General features: G+C 33.7%; 1 protein-coding gene and 1 non-coding gene across 6 annotated transcripts in view; one reads left to right on the top strand and one right to left on the bottom strand.

Annotated features, from left to right (window-relative positions):
* LOC103313127 (uncharacterized protein) overlaps positions 1-17,982 on the bottom strand; it is a 163,586-nt gene that overhangs the window by 79,829 nt on the left and 65,775 nt on the right. The gene's annotated exons all lie outside the window — the stretch shown is intronic.
* On the top strand, positions 15-2,453 carry LOC107398192 (uncharacterized). The gene is made up of 4 exons (XR_010333406.1): positions 15-154; positions 205-891; positions 945-2,012; positions 2,062-2,453. It is a non-coding gene; the product is annotated as an uncharacterized LOC107398192 (transcript).

The following is a 17,982-nucleotide window of genomic DNA, read 5'->3' as shown; positions in this document are numbered from 1 at the left end:
GCAACTTGTGTGGTTAACGAGCGTGTAAATTTTTGTCTTGCATTAAAAAAATTGTCTCGACTACTGGGCGACAGCCATCTAACTGTACCCAGCACCTGGTGTCCTCAACCTCGAAGACAAGTCAGTACAGCGTATTGACTCGTCCAGGTGCAATGTAAGTGTCGAGCAGTTTCTTCCTTGCTTTTGATGGACTTTTTCCCGAAGGTTGCGGCTAGCGCTCCTGATGCTGTGTTGTGCGGATTTGGCTTGGCCCAACGCAATACTCAATTGTGAATGCTGGGACGGATATAAGGCCGAACATAATAAAAATGGTTCCCAGTGTGTGGGAGTCAATTTATTCCACATAATGCCCTGCAATATGGCGAAGGCACCGAAATGTCAATGTTCCGGGAGAGTTAGCAGCATCTTGAAAGATCGAACCGGCACTTGGTGCACGCGATATTCGAACGGCGTGGAGCTGACGAGGTGGCCTTGCGAGAATGCACGGGAATGGGAAGAGTTTTTCAAGAAAAATCCCGATTTTATTTAATATTGTGCGCTATTTTTTGGAACAAATAATTTATAATGATGTAGTCACAATAAAACTCTAAAAAAATAAGTTACTGTGTTAATTTGCAGAAGATTATCGCACGAACAACAAATTATTTTCTTGACAGAAGCCACATACACCGTATTTATGAGATAATCTCACTCGAACCATGAATAATAAATCTTGTTATTGCCGCTTAAGCATTCAACCAAACAATTATCTCTGCAAAACATACAGAGGCCACAAAAACAACTTTACTATCTTTAGACTTATACTCTCATCCCAATATTTGAACAGTTCATTAGCTAGTAGTACATTTTACCGCCTGTGATAAATATTTTGAATATTTGGTGACAAATCATGTGCGTACAAGTTCCATTATAGTCTAACATGTACCTAGACGTCTAGTTTTTAGGAAGTTGGCATGCTTATGCTTTGTCGTTACAATACTGGCTGCCGTCCAGGCCAAATTAGTGACCGTAGAAAAAGACTGCACATGTTGGGAAGACTTCAAGCCTGAAAAAAGCGTATCTGGCAGATACTATTGTCGAGGTGACAAGCATAATCGGGTTTTTGGCTGCAACGACGAGAAACCTCCGATCTGCAAATGTATAATCAATGGAAAACTGACTAAAATGGATTTGGGAGAAACGGATTGTTTCAGTGGGAACTTGAAAACTAGCAGGCGGTATTGCGAGAATTATGCTGAAATTGACAAATATTTTGAAAAATATCCTGAATTCGCGATATTGTACGGTGATTGAAAATTTTAACTTAAATTGCACGTTATGTTGGAACTTTTGTAGTAACACTGATTTATTTACTGAGTTCTATTGATGTACCGTAAAAATATAATTGTGAAATAAATTGTTCGTTTTACTGTCGCACGTAATTTCATTCTAGAGATATTATTGGATTTATTGGCTCACAATGTGTAATATAAATGGCAATTTTAAAAAACTACAACCCACCAGCGTTACATGTATTTGGACATCTCATTTCGGAGTATTGGTGCGAGGTACTAATCCTATTAAAAGCTAAAGCAAATTTTATAAACAAAGTATGTAACATATTTATTTTATGAGACACATTTGTATCAACAGAATTATTGTTATGCAATTAGTGATATAAGATTTCTATTTCTGGTTTCAAAGCTTCACTTAAATGGGAAAAACAAGACGGAAAATTTCGCGTGCCTGAAAGTCACGGTATTATTACCATGTTTATTATCATTTCAATTAGGTGTGATGAATCCTGTTATTGTTGTCAAGACAGTTGCTCATGTAAACATTTACACAGACTTGAAGATAATACAATGTAGACCATTTAAGTAGATTTTCTGACTCACCAATACTTCTATATTTTTCCCAAGGTAAAGTTAACAAGTTTACAAATTTACACCTAGCTCCTCCTTGTTTGTCTCTTCACGATCTTTATAAAACAAGTCTCTAAGAGGCTCTCCTCATTTCAAAGTGAGCACCATGTAAGTAGTTTGTTGTTTGTTCGTCCAAAAGTCTGATTTTTTTTCTCAGGAAACTGATCCTGCTGTGCATCTTTGTAACCATTTTGGCTGCTACAAGCAGCGAAGAGGTGAAGAACGAAAAAGACTGCAAGTGTTGGGAGGACTTCAAACCGGAAAAGGTTGAAAATGGCGACACTTATTACTGCAGAGGGCAGAAAAACCATCGAATTTTCGGCTGCAATGAAGACAGGCCGCCGATTTGTCAATGCGAAAAAGATGGTAAAACAATAAGTTTGGATTTGGGCGAAACGGACTGCCTCAGCGTGGACCTCCAAAACGGTCGCTGGTGTAAAAACAGGAAAGAGTTTGAGGAGTATTTCAAGAAACATCCGGAACATGCAATTTACGATTAAAAATTAATGTTGCTGTAACAGTGTTGCAATAAAGTTTTATTAATATAAAGCCAGGCGATGTCGTCAATTTGCGAGGTTTCGGTAACGCTTAAATAATTGGACAAGAGTTGGGAAAAATTAATTGGGCGGAAGCCGAGACAAATCGAGGGTGATGCGGAAATGGACGGGGAGTGGATTGGATTTTTTTGTAACAACCTGTAGTTTTTAAAGCGGCGATAATTTCTTCTCGTTCACAAAATGTGTAAAGTAATTAAAAAAATTGAATTCGTTTAATCGGTTTTGGCCGTGTGCAAACTGCCTTTAATCTTGATCAATATTCGCCCACTTGGAACTGCCGAATTCCTTCAAGTCCCGGAAATATTTTTCACTATAAATGCTTCATTTAGTACAAACTGCTCAACTATTACTGTTAACTGCTTTCAATTAATCGCAACCAAGTCGCAACTAGTCCCAACTTCAAACTCAAATTACCAGTTTCAACCAGTTTGAATGTAATGAAATATCTCATTAATAATCTGCTATTTGTTATTGCAATTTGTAAATAGCAAATGGCGAAATTGTTGCTCTAACGATCTTTCGAATTCCCGGAACCAATGATTGATCAATAATAAATGCAACGCTCATCATTAACACAATACCATTCAGCACGTTGGGACTCGATAATTTACACAACAGTATTAATAAACAATAACCGAGCGTTTCAGGGAACTTCAGGTCATATTTTCAAAGCTTTTATTTAACTTGCTTTGTTGTCTGTCTGTTAATGTTTTCCTAGCCTAGAGAGGGTTCCGGTTGTCCGAATGAATTGAAATTTTGCACACATACGTAATCTCTGTGACAATCCTATTCTAGGTATATAGTTAGGAGCATATTTTTGCTTACAGGTTAGGATTCTATAATTTATAAAGCTTTGGGAATTGTCGTAAGTCAACAATAAGGCATTACGGAATTACTTCGTTCAGTTGACCAGTCCGGTTTTTTAAAACATTTTTTGTATATAATTTATTTATTCTGCCCGAATAAAATTTTGAAAATTTTAAAAGTGGGATACTGTTTTTGAGTAGCATCCAAAATATGTGATCTGATACTACTACCTCCAGATGAAACTTAGGTGTAGGAATGTGTGTTTACATTGAGAAGTGCCAAATGACCTTTAAACAGATCCAGGTGCTCTTAATTTTTCAAAAATTCGTGTCTCGCATCAATATGTTTGTGTCAGCAGTAGTCAAAATTTTAATTTAACAATTTTGTAAACGCTGCGTTTGCGAAATAAATCATCGCAGGACCGCACAGAAAGTGGAGTGTTGTTGACCCGTAGAAAAACCAAGATGGTGTCATCCCCGGAGACGTCTAATTTGCATGACAAACAAAAACAATTAAGACGTAAACTTCTCTCTCAACGCCTGTGTTGATTGTCGCACTTTTTATTATTCTTATTCGCAGTGGAACAAACTTTTCCTGGATCCCAAAAAAAGAACGAAGATGTTCCATTAACTGCAAATTTACATAATGGAATTTTTTCCCGTCGTCGCACAATAAGAAAATCCATAAAAACTTCTCGCGGATCGAACCTCCCGGACAGGAAAATTAACAAAATCGCCACAGTTTTAGGACTTTTTTTTATTAAAGTCAAGTTATGAAAACGTTCTCCTCGAACGTCGGCGGTCGTAAAGTCGAAACGGCCCACGTAAGTCAACTATAAAATAGGCTGCGATATATATGATATATCCCATTTCTGAGATTGACATTTCATACGTCAATTTATTTGCTGGTGCACGGGAGCTTTAGTGTCACTTTTTACGACATGTTCTCCGTTTACGTTCAAACGTATTTTCCCGAAGAAACGACGAGTCGCATTAAGAACGTGCGAGTCTTGATTTAAAGCACGTACAATGAACGTTCTACGAAAACAAGAGAAAAATTCGAGGTGTTCCTACAGCGTTGTTTGTCTGCGAAAAAAGCGCTCAAAAACGTCAAAAATTTATTGTGGCCATTAGGCGTATCTCCGACACGATCGGCGGAAGCTCCTTAGCGGAATTCTAGCACGCTATTAGCCCCATTTGGCCAAGCGTACATCACTTCCCAAGAAACGTACTAAAAAATTATTCCTCCAAAGGCTGATTGAAACATTTAAATACCCACCCCTTACGTCTAATAAGGAGGAGGAAAAAGCTTTCCTCTAGTGTTATACATAGACATGGTTTTTTCAGAAAATATTGTTTTCCACATGTTTTTCTTCCTCGGTAGGAAATAACGTATGAATACTTTCATTGAAAATTTAGAGGGTGGAAATAGTTATTTTTATATTAAGTGCGCAAATCAAGAGTTTTTTGAGCTTGAGAATGTTAGGTTTCGGAATCTCAAAAAACAGTTTTGCGAACGTAATATAAACAACGTTTTTTCTACAACTGTAGTGTTTTATTAATAGTTATTTTGACGTTTAGAAATTTTAATATGACATTGCGTAAAACACAGTAGTTATGACATTACAGTTCGCAAAGTAAAACAATGAAAAAAACGAATGCTTTGTGCACTAAAATTACTGCGTAAACACGTGTTTTTGGTAAAATGTAGAAAAATGATACCATGATATTGAAAGTATACTGAATTATAGCAAGCCTGGAAAGGGAAGAGTAAGTTTAGCCACATTTATTTTCAAAACATCGTGTTGCAAAAGACGTGGAGGAGACTAAGGAGGTATCCAGAAATACTGTTTCTTTGTTAGCAAATAAACGTTTAAAAAGTTCTTGGAGAAATTTCTCCCATAATTCTTTCTGCTAGGCATAATTCACCAAGTAAATATTTTCACTCCCTATTTATTTTTTCACTTGTTAAAGTAGCATTCTACAGTGTAAGCTTCTTGTTGGGTGGTAAATACCATTTTGGATTAATTTAGATTAAGCAAGAAATTCATTTTTGAAAAATCCTGATATTATGAGGCCGGAGAAAAATTTAATTAAAACGTTGCGTTGGTACCATTAAAAAACACATTCGTGGCAATTTTAATATCTGAAGGAATGAAATTTGTTAAACACTATAAGTTTTACCAAAAAAGCATTGACAATTTATTTTACGTTTTATGTTTCACGGAAATACTTTTCAAAATTTTCTGCGATCACTGAACCTTCTCATTCTTCAAAAACCTGAGAGATATTTGAACATTTTTCACACATCTTTTGCAAAATCAAAAACTACTTTTTCGACTAATTTATGTTTGAAATTTTGTCTTGAACTTCGCGAAAACATGTGGGAAATTTTGTAAAGTTTTTATTAACTCTGTCAGTGTCACTTAAAAGTCAAAAATCATTTGATCTTAATATTGGACCAAATCTGGATATGCGGTTACGACGTCATAATTTCAATTTTAAATCGAAATAACATGAGTTAGAGTGCAGATAGAGGGAAACGGTTTTCACTGTTGTAATAAACGTTTCCAGTACTATTATTTAAGACAAAGTTGCCAAAAGGCCTTTAACTGGAAAGGTCAACTGTATAATTGTAACAAATCTGATATTAGAATAGTCACTTTTACAATTCAGATCAGATAATAGTATCTCAGAAAATGTTAAGGGAATTTCATATTAGTAGCCAAGTTCGATTTGAAAAACATTTTTTCTAATTCAAAACTTGTAAATTGTTATTGAGTATGAGTAAGTTGTAATTCATATTTCGCATGTTTTGACAATATTTTTTTAAAAAATAGCTTTGATTCTTTGTAGCTAAAATTTAAAACTTTACATTTCATGTAAATCAAAATGTAAAAAATATCTCTTTATAATAAAGCTGTTATGTAAGCCAAATAAAACAACATAATGATAATCAACAACATAGCTTTGATTTTCTGAAGTATTTTGAAATTTTAATTACAATTTTTTGGATATAAAGTCTACTTATATTTTAAAACAATTGTCAAAATTCCCTCAATGATTAGACTGTATGAACCACCCTAAAACCATTCGTGTTTTTTTTAGTTATGTTAAATGTTAAATGTAAGAAAATTGCAACAGGCTTAAGATAAGTTTATTCCAGAAGACAAGAATTGGAAACGGTAGTGACACGGAAAAATGCAACTGACCCATTATTCAGTTAAACATGAAATTGAGAATTTATTTATTCATTTTACGTTACCGACCTGACAATCATCGGTGATTCATCAGTGATAATAGTCAGTGATAGTGGCTCATACCAACACGACAACACTTTGATAATTATTTTATAGAATAAACAGACTACATCTAGACTGTATCCTTTCCACAGTACAGCTGAAAAAGATGTAGCTACCTACACCTCCATTGAAAAAAATTGAATGTGTGATATTTTAAAACTAAATCGGAAGAAAACTAAGATGTATCAGTCTACTCAAAGAAATTACACATAATTAATTATTCGTTAAAACTTTTTGTAGCGCGAAGCTCATTTTTATCTGTTTACGTATGTGCAGTATATTTCTCTCAAAAGCGCTCAAGAGAGTGATACCTGTCGTCGGGTAATCATAATCACGCTTCCAATGACCAATGTTTTCAGTTTTAAAAAACAGAATTGGATTTAACTTACGAAATCTTAGAATTCTACTTTACATTTCGATGACTTTAATTATGATTGTTTTATTTTAATTCAAACTCAATAGTCACTTGAAATCAGAGCCTCTTCGTGGGGTACATTTTAAAGTCAGACACGTAACGCATCAAAAAATTGATCTGTGCGCAGCAAAATCGGAGTTTCTTTGACCGTTCCTGAGAAAGGACATCTCAAATTGCGAATAATTTCCTGGAGCGTTCGTGACAAATGTTCCTCCTCTTTTCTCACTCTCTGTATTTATGTAGAACGCTCGGGTGTCAGACTGGAACTATTAATATTCGAGTTGAATGATGGTCGACGATTCGTAACAAACGGATGCAGCTTCTGACATATTTTCAGCGGTTTTCCGTACAAACAAATAGCCGGATTCGCTGCTGAAGTCCGACTTGGAGACCAACAACCGGAAATGCTGCAGATTTTGCTGATTTGGAACCCGCCATCGTTAGATCAGTGCAGCGGATCAAAACCGCTCGTTAAATTTTCGACAGTTTGCATTCCGCTAATTGCTACAATTCACTAATTGATTTTTGTTATGGGATGGGTGTATTTGCACAGCGTTTCAGGATTTTTCAATAATTAATGTATTGATTCGACCTTTTAAAGAGATGATTTCGACGCATTCACGTTTTAATTGTGTTTACACAGATTAATTAAATCAAGATCAAGGGTCAGGCGACTTTAAAATCCAGGAAACGTTTTTTAGCACAAAGCCTTGACAAAAAGGTGTCAGCTTAGCTGACCCCTCCAGACACTTGCGTATTTTTCCTCCATCTCTGGACCCTAATGCTGAAAAGATCTGAACCGGAATACCCGGTCAAGATTTACCGCTTGGACGGCCGCTGTAATGATAGAAGGGATTAGACCCTCTCTGGGAGCGCTAACGTTACCCTTAAGGCGTTTAGTGCGCCTGCATCTTATATTGAGATTTATGGCCGACGTCGGTCAGTTTAGTGATTCTAATGGAAATGTTGGAAGTGCGGCCGCTAATTTCCACATGGGTTATTATAATTGAATTATGCGAATGCGCCGACGTTGCGTCCCAGTTTGTGTTTATCACAGCAACGTTTCTGAAGATCTTGATGGATTAGGCAGGCTACAACTTCCTGAATATTCATGCGAGTTTGCGAAGTTTGTTATTTCGTTGATTATTTGTTGCAGCGCGCTGACGACGCCGAAACGAGAATTCATCGACTAGTAAAATAGTCTTATTAAAACTTGGCGTTTACCTTTTTCTCTTGTTTGAGAAAATCAAAGTGATGGTGTGCGGTATTTATACAAAGCAAAACAAAATTCGTAATTCTGGCAACCGGACTTTTGGCACGCATGTAACAAAACACTGCGATTTCTCTGTAGACATTAAGGTGACACAGGAGGGACAACAACACTTACGAATAATAAAATGTAACATTAGTAAACACTTGTCGGAAAAGTTCAGATAATTTTTACAAACGTGGTCACAACATTAAAAAATCTAGGTCAAAAAAGAGAGAAGAATGCGAAAAATGCTTGCCACAGAGATAGGGGTTAAAAAACCGATGTTGCCACAAAAATAGCACATTTTTCTAATACGCGAGAAATTGTGTAGCTACGTTATCTTCAGAACGTTTCTCATTACTCCTGTCATGCTGAAGTAATATTTGTAAATACCTTTGTAGCCATATAACGCTAAATTAATTTCCCTTAGAAGAAAATAAAAATAATATTTACATCCTTGATGCAAATTTTTCATTTCAACGAATTCTTCCATTAAACATAAATACGAAATAAAATTTGTGTTCGTGGCCGTTTGTCTGTCATCTGAACGTTCAGTTTTCGTTATTATTGTTTTGTATATTTTTAAGTCAATAATTTTACGACCATATCATAAATATGGAGTAGATTTATTTCTATTTTCTAATAAAAACAGTTAATCGTCCCATTTCACAATTTTATGACTTGCAATAATTTTGCTGTGATGTTTTTATTTATTCCATTATATCCATTACATGCATAAATTAGGGTTTCTAGTCGTGATTTCTCAAAGCCAAACCCTGAGAAACTTGTTGGCCCTACGGGTATTTGACACGAGAAATTGCTTTTGCTTTTTAATTTTTAAAGCATACTTATTTGATAAAAAATAGAGACTATCATAGGTTAGCGGTTTCCCGTTTAGATGTTTTACGTTATTCCATTTCCTATGTTAAGGTAATAAGTCTGAAGATTTTCATGTTTTTTAGTGAACAGAGTTAAAAGACTGTAATCAAAAATTTTATTGGCAGATTTTCAAAGTAGATTCTTTCAGTTGATTGCGAAGGTAGTGTCTGATTAATATTATTACTTAACTGAGAAAGAAATCTAATAAGTAAGTTTAATCAAAGACCTACCTACATTTTAGTAAAAACATGAAATAAAATTTTTATACCTACATAAAAGGACAATACTCAAAGCTTCATTTAAATAGGTGTGTTAAAAAAGATCAGTAAAGACATAGTTACAATTTTAATTAAAACAAGAGTAATAATATAGAAATTGAGAAATTCAAGAGTTCCTAGGAATTTCTAATCAAGAATTTTTGAGTCCTCAGAAAAAAAATTGAGAAACCGGAAACCCAAGTATAAATTAAGTCACGGTAACAGAAACTGGTAGAAAACTTTTTTTGTTATTATTTTTAATTCAATAGAGGAACACGAGGCAAGTTTCACTGAGAGTTTGTGACAAGAAACAGAGAGAAGGAGAAATATTTATACTTTATTATTGATCTCGTTTTAAATAAGTCATAATTTGATTTTCCAATAGCAAACAACCGCAAAACATATTAACTTTTTAATAACTTAAAGTAAGAAAGTTTCCGAACGCAGAACAGTTTTCTCTGATGGCAGGGCAAGCAGCAAGTCAAACAAATAAGTAGGAAAATAGACCTCAGGATAACCTAATTAAGTTCGGGTCAAGCCTTCTGTTACACTGACTAATTAGAGTATGACAATTCAAGCAAACAATCAAAATAAAAATATGTCCCTGCTTAATCCCGGAACAGCCTAAAACAACAGCATCAACGTACGTGACTCGTTAAAACGTATCCCTTAATGACCTGTGAGAAATGAGGCGAACAGGGAATTGCAAGAAGCTTCCCAAACAAAAGTTTGTTATTGTTGGGTGTTTTAATTTAAGTTGAAAGACGACAAAACGAAAAATCCATATTAAAAGAAATGATAATGGAACAAATAATTTGATTCAAATGCTTTTTCCATTTTTCATCCGGCTAATAGCTTTATGATTGAATTCGTAGTCAAGCATTGCAGTGGCGTAACCACCAAGATAACGCCTAAAACATATTTTTGACGAAACAGTTTACGAAAATTTCTAGATTGGCAAGAAGAAAATTCGGAACCAAATTTTTGCTAATTTCAAATTTCAAGAGGCGTTCTTGAAAGATTACTTTTATTATTATCCATACTCCTTTTTTTGACCGAATTTAGATAACAATAAGACAAGAATTTTATACAAATTTCTCACTTTCAAAATTTAGTCATTACTAAATTTCAAAAAATAGCATCAAAAACTCGTTGCATAAAAACTTGAAGCACCGTTATTTCAATGGCTAACGCCATTAGTTTTTGAATTCGTGCTTCAAGACTGGTGCTTTGAAACTTGTTTTTAAATGCACTATTAAAGTCGTTTCTAATCATTTCGATTTGAATCGATGACAGTGGAGCGGCATGGCACTGAAAGAGAACTTCATTGATATTTTCCAATGAAAACTGCAAAATTTTAATGGTCACCACGGCAACGGTAATAGTTGTTAATAACCAGCTCCGAAATATAGTAATTCCGTCTACACAAAGCAGATAAATTGAATTGGGTGTAGAAAATAAAAATAGACGGTCCCACAGTATCGCAATCACAATGCAAAAAGCTGATTATGGCCGTAATAATAATCCTCGTCTATTTGTGTTGGAGATGGAATTAAAAGTTTTTAATTGGTAATATCCATCCGACTCTTAACAGCTGATTGGACGGAGCTTTTAATTATCCTCTCTGCCAATAATTCCCGTCTGAAACTCCAGTAATGACCTATTAAATTTATTTATTATTCACGCAGCCCTAACGGGAATAACACTTCCAATTTAGCAAATCGAGAATCGTGCGATAAGCTCAATGGAACATTTTTTCTCTTCTCCCTGCTGGTTAAAGCGAGCTTTTTCGAGCTCGTGTTATTATTTATCGAGTGACACGTGGCCTCGAGCTTTCTGAAATTACGGATGTCTTGCGCGACATTCATCATGTAAAGTGGCCAATAATTCACTGCAGAATCTCGGGATCGACGTTTTAATTATTCGCGCCGCGAAAGAATAAAAAACCGCTCCAACGAGCCACGAAATATTCAGTATTAGGGGTAACGAATTACCCTAGTAGCTTTTTCGGTAAATAAGATCGTGCATAAAAGGGAATAGAGTCGTTTAATGCAATTTATGGGTTTAATTTCGGCGAAATAAACAAGGTGATCCGAATACATCAGCTTGTACCGAGGATAATTTACTAGATTAATATTAGCTTCTTGCAGATGCATAAAGAGGCAAAACGGGAGCCCAGGAGACGGCTTGAATAATAATTGCAATTTGGAGTTTTATTGGAGCAGTTCGCGTTGTCTACTTACACAACCACACATGCATTTAATCATTCTTCCTTAAACTATTCGGGCAGACGGAAACTAACACTTGCACATTCATCCATTTGAATTTTATTTAACATCAAAACGAGGCAATTAAAGTAATTATTCGAGCACAAAATGGTCGTGTAGGCAATTATTTATTGTTAGGTTGCGCTTATTGTAAACATTTCCAATAACAATAAATTTTAATGAAAATTAACGATGTCCCCTGCAGCAATTTCAATTCCGTCACAATCAAATGGCAATTGTGAGACAGCAAGGCAGATTCAAGTTGGGTCCCTTCTTATACTTTTTATTTATAGAGAGACGTGCTCGTAGGGTAGGAAAAATACCACAAATTGATGAGAATCACTGACGAACTCACACAATACTTACATCAAACTTTGTGGAATTATTAGGGTATACAAGGTGCTGAATTAAATTAATTAAATTGCCCACCAAAATTGCTTTGAACTTGAACGTAGTGAAAACTCAAATTTATCTAGCAGTTTAGGGCCTAGTAAATTTTTTGGTACTTTCTGTCCCAATCTCATATTCCGTGAGTGATTTTAAGTAAAAAAAATTCATACAGGGTGCATCAGAACTCACTCCCCACCGGAAAGGTGCTACTGGTAACAGCAATGGAGATGTCAATAATGCAAAGAAAGTAAAAAAAAATTGTAAAAGAACTTTAGCTTTAAAATTGCCTAAACTATACGCACCTTCTCGGTGGGAAAGATGATACAGGTGAATTATAAATGGAGTTTTCGGGTAAGGTTGATCGAAAAATTAGAATATGAGTTGAAAAGACAAAAATGCGTTTCATGTTCGGTTTCATCGTACACTAAAGTTAAGTAAAAAGGCAGATTGACTTGTCATATCTAACTTGTAGGCAAGATAAATACAAGGAGAATTTGATATTTTTTATAAATACATAAAAATAATTTTTAGTAGTAATTACAGTGTTCCCATTGGGTTTATAATTTTTACCTAGAGATTATTATTTTTATCTAACGTCTGTTACTTTACTTTGCGTTTACGATTTATACTTTGGAAGTGTACCTTAACAAAATAACCTCATCTGTAATTTTTTACCAAATAAAAAATTTTTAATAACTCAAAAACTATTCGAAATTAAAATTTTGTCTTTTGTCAGAAGCCATCAAGCAGTTCCCCGGATTATTTTAAATACAAATAGTTAAAATATTTCTATTTTGGAGAAAATATTTTTGCGTAATTGGAAAATTAGAAACATAAAAAAATTCAGACCTGGGTTAATTTTAAAAACGGCTCAAATTTGTTGTAAATTTATTTAATCTTATGGATTTTGATGCGCTCTATACGATGGAATTAGTCTTTTGTCTTAGTTCTTTTAGTTTGAATATAAGGATATTATAGGAGCCCTGTGGCGTTTCGGCATAATCGTCGTTTAAAACATAAAAACATAAAAAATTACAATAGTATATTAAAGTATAAGTGGATATTGAGGTTTTTAAAACACGCGCGACGGCATAACCAAAGTGCTCGAAATAGAGCAAGTGTTTTAAAAACCAGTTATCCACAAACACTCTACGTTATTTTTTTTATTAATACACTTTGAAATCATAAACACATATTAATATTCAAAAAATTGGAATTAACGGTTATTATATTAAAAAATAATTAAAAAGATGCCATTTATACTTCACGTTTCTTGGGTTTTTGAAAATTGGATTTATACACGCTGCAGCGTTTTTTAAAAAAACAAAATAGATTTCAAATAAAAAACATTTTTTAATTTTTCTCGGAAACTATATTACCTATCAAATGGTCAAAACCCGGAGTCGTTCCGGTAGCAGGATAATGTTAGTAGTTGAGGCGAATTATATGGTTCATTTTATGAGTTTTATCAATTTTATTTTTATAATATTTGAATCAAAAAACTTTGGAATTCGTTAGCTCCTGGATATATCAAATTTGCTATTTTGTGTTGTAAATTCGTCGGTATAACTACTTTTATTGCAGGTTTTATACGAGTGGTTAATTTTCAGCTATACATTATGCAAAGTTGCAAGAGTTTGCAGATTTGCTTTATTTTAATTTCTGAATACAAAATGCAATCCTGTGCACGCATAGTACCTACTAAACGAAACGTATGTTTCATTCTTTACTTTGTTATAAGTTTTTGTTTAGCGTCTGCGAGGGAAACAATAAGTGTTAAAAAGCGAATTAATTAAAAGCCCCGAAGACACGTCGATACAATAAGCTCCGTCTCATAAGGTGAATTAATGCCTGATATATTAGACGCATTAATAATTAAGGTTGTAACAGGTGTGTTTCGCTCGAGTAAATTGTCTTAAAGAGCAAAGTTTATAATTAGGTTGTTAGGTCGGAGATCGACCTTCGCCACCCTTCACTGTTCAAAGACACAATAATAATAAATTAGAGTTGGGAGGGCGCCAAAATGCCAAACCGGCATTACACCAATCGCCTCTGTCACACTTTTACTTTCGTAAATGGACAAATCAGATCCCCCTGCTGAAAAACGAGCCTGAAAAATTCCCCTTGTTCCAGTCCTTGGAGTTTCTAGGACACGAATGTGAGTCAACGACCTTCGAAATTTATCAAAACTATTTCGAGATAAGAAGCACGTGGGCGTCGTTACTTGGCAGACTCTCACGAATTTGTCAAAAGAAAAATTCGGATACAAAAGCTCATCGCCGTGAAATTATACAATTAGCGTCTATGCATAAGGACGGTAGTAATTCTCGAATTGTCAGAACTCGGGAATCATACAATCGAGCAATTGAATAGGCGGCTGCGAGACAATTGAAAAGCTGCAGTAACAGAAGCGAAGTTGGCGTCGGTGGGCGGAAAGTGTAGCAATTTATACGTAAATGTGCACATAGCGTTTGTTTTAAAGTCGAACAAAGGACAGAGTTGGAGGAGCTTCCTTCTACTCCGGAGTTTTATGGCGACTGGAGTGGTCCGAATGCATCCCAGTTCTGCACGCCCGGATTGTTCCGGAACTGCTGAAAACTTTAAAGTCGTTTTTAATGGAGTGTACAGGTGATTTACGTCCCGGAGTCGGGCAACAATGATACATCGGAGTTTGACGATAATAAATCTACAACCATAAACGGACGTTTAAAATGGGATAGACCATGCTTGTTTACGACGATGCAAAACAACACTAAACCACCTACGATGTACACAGCTGCTGCTTTCTCATATGCACGTAAAAGGAGTGAATATTTCAGCGATATTTATTTTGTATTAGGTGTCTCTAAAGACGTAACGAGTTCCAAATAGGCTGTAAAACTGAAAATGTTCCTCGCGTTACATTCGCCATATCCATGCAAACTAACAAATATGCCACCTTTATTCTAGTTTAAGATCTTTGCTGGTCTAAAAACAAGAAATAGTGATTACAATCAATGTGCTAGACATAATTTTTCAATAGGTGCTCACCTAGTCAAACTAATGCAGTTTTAGAAAACACAGTTTACTTTTGGGTATAAAAAATAGATAGTTTATTCTTAAGTACCGATAAAAAATGATAGTTTAGACCAGCGGTTCGCAATCAGTGTACCGCAGATCCAAAAAAGTTTAATTTAAACCCTATACAAAAATTTGGCATAATTTTGATAAGCTAAAAGCAGAAATCACACATACATAACAACTTTGTAAAGAAAAGTCGCTTGCAAGACGATTTAATCAAAAGGTTAAACTATATAAATAAATAATTAAATAATAGAAATAATAGAAGTAGAAATAGAAATAGAAAAAATCGGTTTTTTTTGCAATTGAATGTTGTTCCTAGCTTAACTTATTACCTCACACAGCAGTTGTTATTTTGATTTAATTATTGGTAAGTAAATTATAACGGGGTAAACAGAGTAATAATTTTAATGTTTTTATGGAAAAACCCAAAGTTCAAAAGATCTGAAAATATACACAATTGCAAGTATCACAGCAAGGCCCATAACAAAATATCAAAAAAATTAGTACCATTTTTTAATAAAAAATAAAATGACTAAAAATGAGGTTTTTTCCATTTTATTTTTAAACGACACTAACTTTTTTTTTAAATTTATGTTTTTTTTTAAATTCATGTATACAGCGTGATTCTTAAATAGACCGACAAAATTTTACTCATGGTAGTATTAAATGAGTACATGCTGGAAAAAATTGTAAAAAAATTCTTTGTGTAATCTTTTCGAAATATTTTTCTGAAAGTTATATTGGAGATAAAGCGTACGCCACTGATATGTTCGTAAGTAGTATCTGTGGTAGAATTAGTAAAGTTAATAGAAAGCTTGATAATCATTTGATGACAATGTACTTGGTTAATGCAACAATTATTACTGGGTATTATCGATATTCATGATGAAAACGAGCATATTTTTTCCAATACAACTAATTTAAATTCATGAGCGCCATAAGTGGCACGAACTGAGGGGTTTCTAGCCCTACGAAATAAAGATATGGTACCGATCGTCTCAACTTATCGTTGGAAAGTTGTGGTAACACTTTGTCGGTTTATTTAAGAATTTATATTCTTGCTAAGGTCCTCAGAAAGTTACCATATTATTTTCATGTAATTGGAACCTAACATTTTTTTAATAGAAAAATAAATTCAATGGACCTTTTAATCCGTTTAAACTCGGTTACAAATGCTAAAAATGAGGTACAAACTGACCTATCATGTAAAGACTCAATTTAGGAACAATATCCAATTGTAAAGAAAGCATTTTGTTTATTAGTTTTCTTAAAAATCCATTTTCAAAATTTGCGTTCACGCACTTGCTTGAAAAGCTCCTTTTCAGACATTCTCAGTACAGTTTAAACTTAAATCGGTGAAGAAGATTACAAGAGAAGGATTTAACATCTACGTTTGTTGACTGATTTTATTCGATTTACTGATAGCTTACTTTTAAAAAAGAATCAATCTTTTATAAAAAAAAAACATTAATATATGCAACGAAATGCAGATTCTTCAATAGAGTTAGTTCAACTTAGCATTTTTTAATGATTGGCAGGTCTCTCTTAAATTAGTGCCACTGGTCGATTTATTAAATGAAAACCTGTCTTAATTAAGTAAACCTCTATATCGATACAACTCTAAGTTTGTACTTTTCGACATAATATTTTGTTAGCCAAAACTTATTTTGTAGTAAAAATTACAGTTATTTGGAAAAATAATCCAGTTTATACAAAAATATAAAATGAAATAAGTTACTTTGAATTGTTTCTTTTAACCTATCTGTTTTTTAAAAAATTATTTAGGTATATTCTGATAAAATAATACATGCCAGAAATCACAAGATTCTTTATTAACACCCTCTTCGTTGAAGAAAATGAAAAATATCTTTCAGATTTAGTTTTTTAACTTTCTTGTACGATGTATTTATTTTCAATAAAAATCGCTCTTATTATTAAAAAATATTAACTTATGTGCAACAGTCTGCCTTTTTTATTATTTGCCTTTTTAGAACCAACCAAAATTGTTATATTTCAATGAACTAAAATTATTTTTTAGCGAAAATTCCTCATAATAAAATTGTTTCTTTCAGTCTGGCTTTTTTAGGATTTGTTTTTATTTTGTTAAATTATACTTACATAACTGAAGGAGTTTTTTTTGCTTGCTAATTGGGATAACTTTTTTTAATCTAACCAGTAAATTGGAAAATATTTCAACAACAAATAACATTTTTATGCAAAATTCAAATACATCATACTAAAAGTAAAATAATAGCAGTAACTGTTACGTATTTGAATATTTTAACAATTTTTCAAAATACAAATCAAACACTTATTAATGTCCGTAAGAAGTGTCAAGTCAAGCCAGATTAAGTCAAGTCAGGTTAGGTAAAAAAACTTTAAACCACTGTTATACGGATAGCAAAATCAAGAAATTAAATTAATAAAAAATGTATCTTTTCTCTTATAAAAAAACAATATTATGTAAAAACAGTTTACTTTAGATTATTTTAAGTGATTTCAAAGTAAACTTTCTAAAAAAAAATAGTAAGCAATAGTTCTTGTTCACCATTTTCAGTGAGTGTACCGCATTCATTACCAAATTTCTGTGGGTTTTTCTCCTTTACTAAAAAACGATAACAAATGTACGAAAATGTTTATTGAAACTTCTGCCTGAATATTTGTCCTACAGGTTGTTCTGTAAAAAAACAATGCAAGCTATTTACGTGGTAGAAACCAACAAACAATTTTCCAAGCACGAATAGAATTTAAAAATGAGGATATTAGGCGACCCTCCGCGAAATATTTGCGACACAGATTTCCTTTTAGGCTACTCCAGTCTGTCACCTCGTTACTGAAACATGAGTCCAGGACCCGAAAGGTAGGCAAGGGCCATAATTTTATATTTATA

This window comes from Tribolium castaneum, chromosome 3 (assembly GCF_031307605.1).
Source record: "Tribolium castaneum strain GA2 chromosome 3, icTriCast1.1, whole genome shotgun sequence".
Classification (NCBI taxonomy): Eukaryota; Metazoa; Arthropoda; class Insecta; order Coleoptera; family Tenebrionidae; genus Tribolium; species Tribolium castaneum.
Note: the sequence above shows the minus strand (reverse complement) of the source record. Positions and strands in the feature narration are given on the sequence as shown.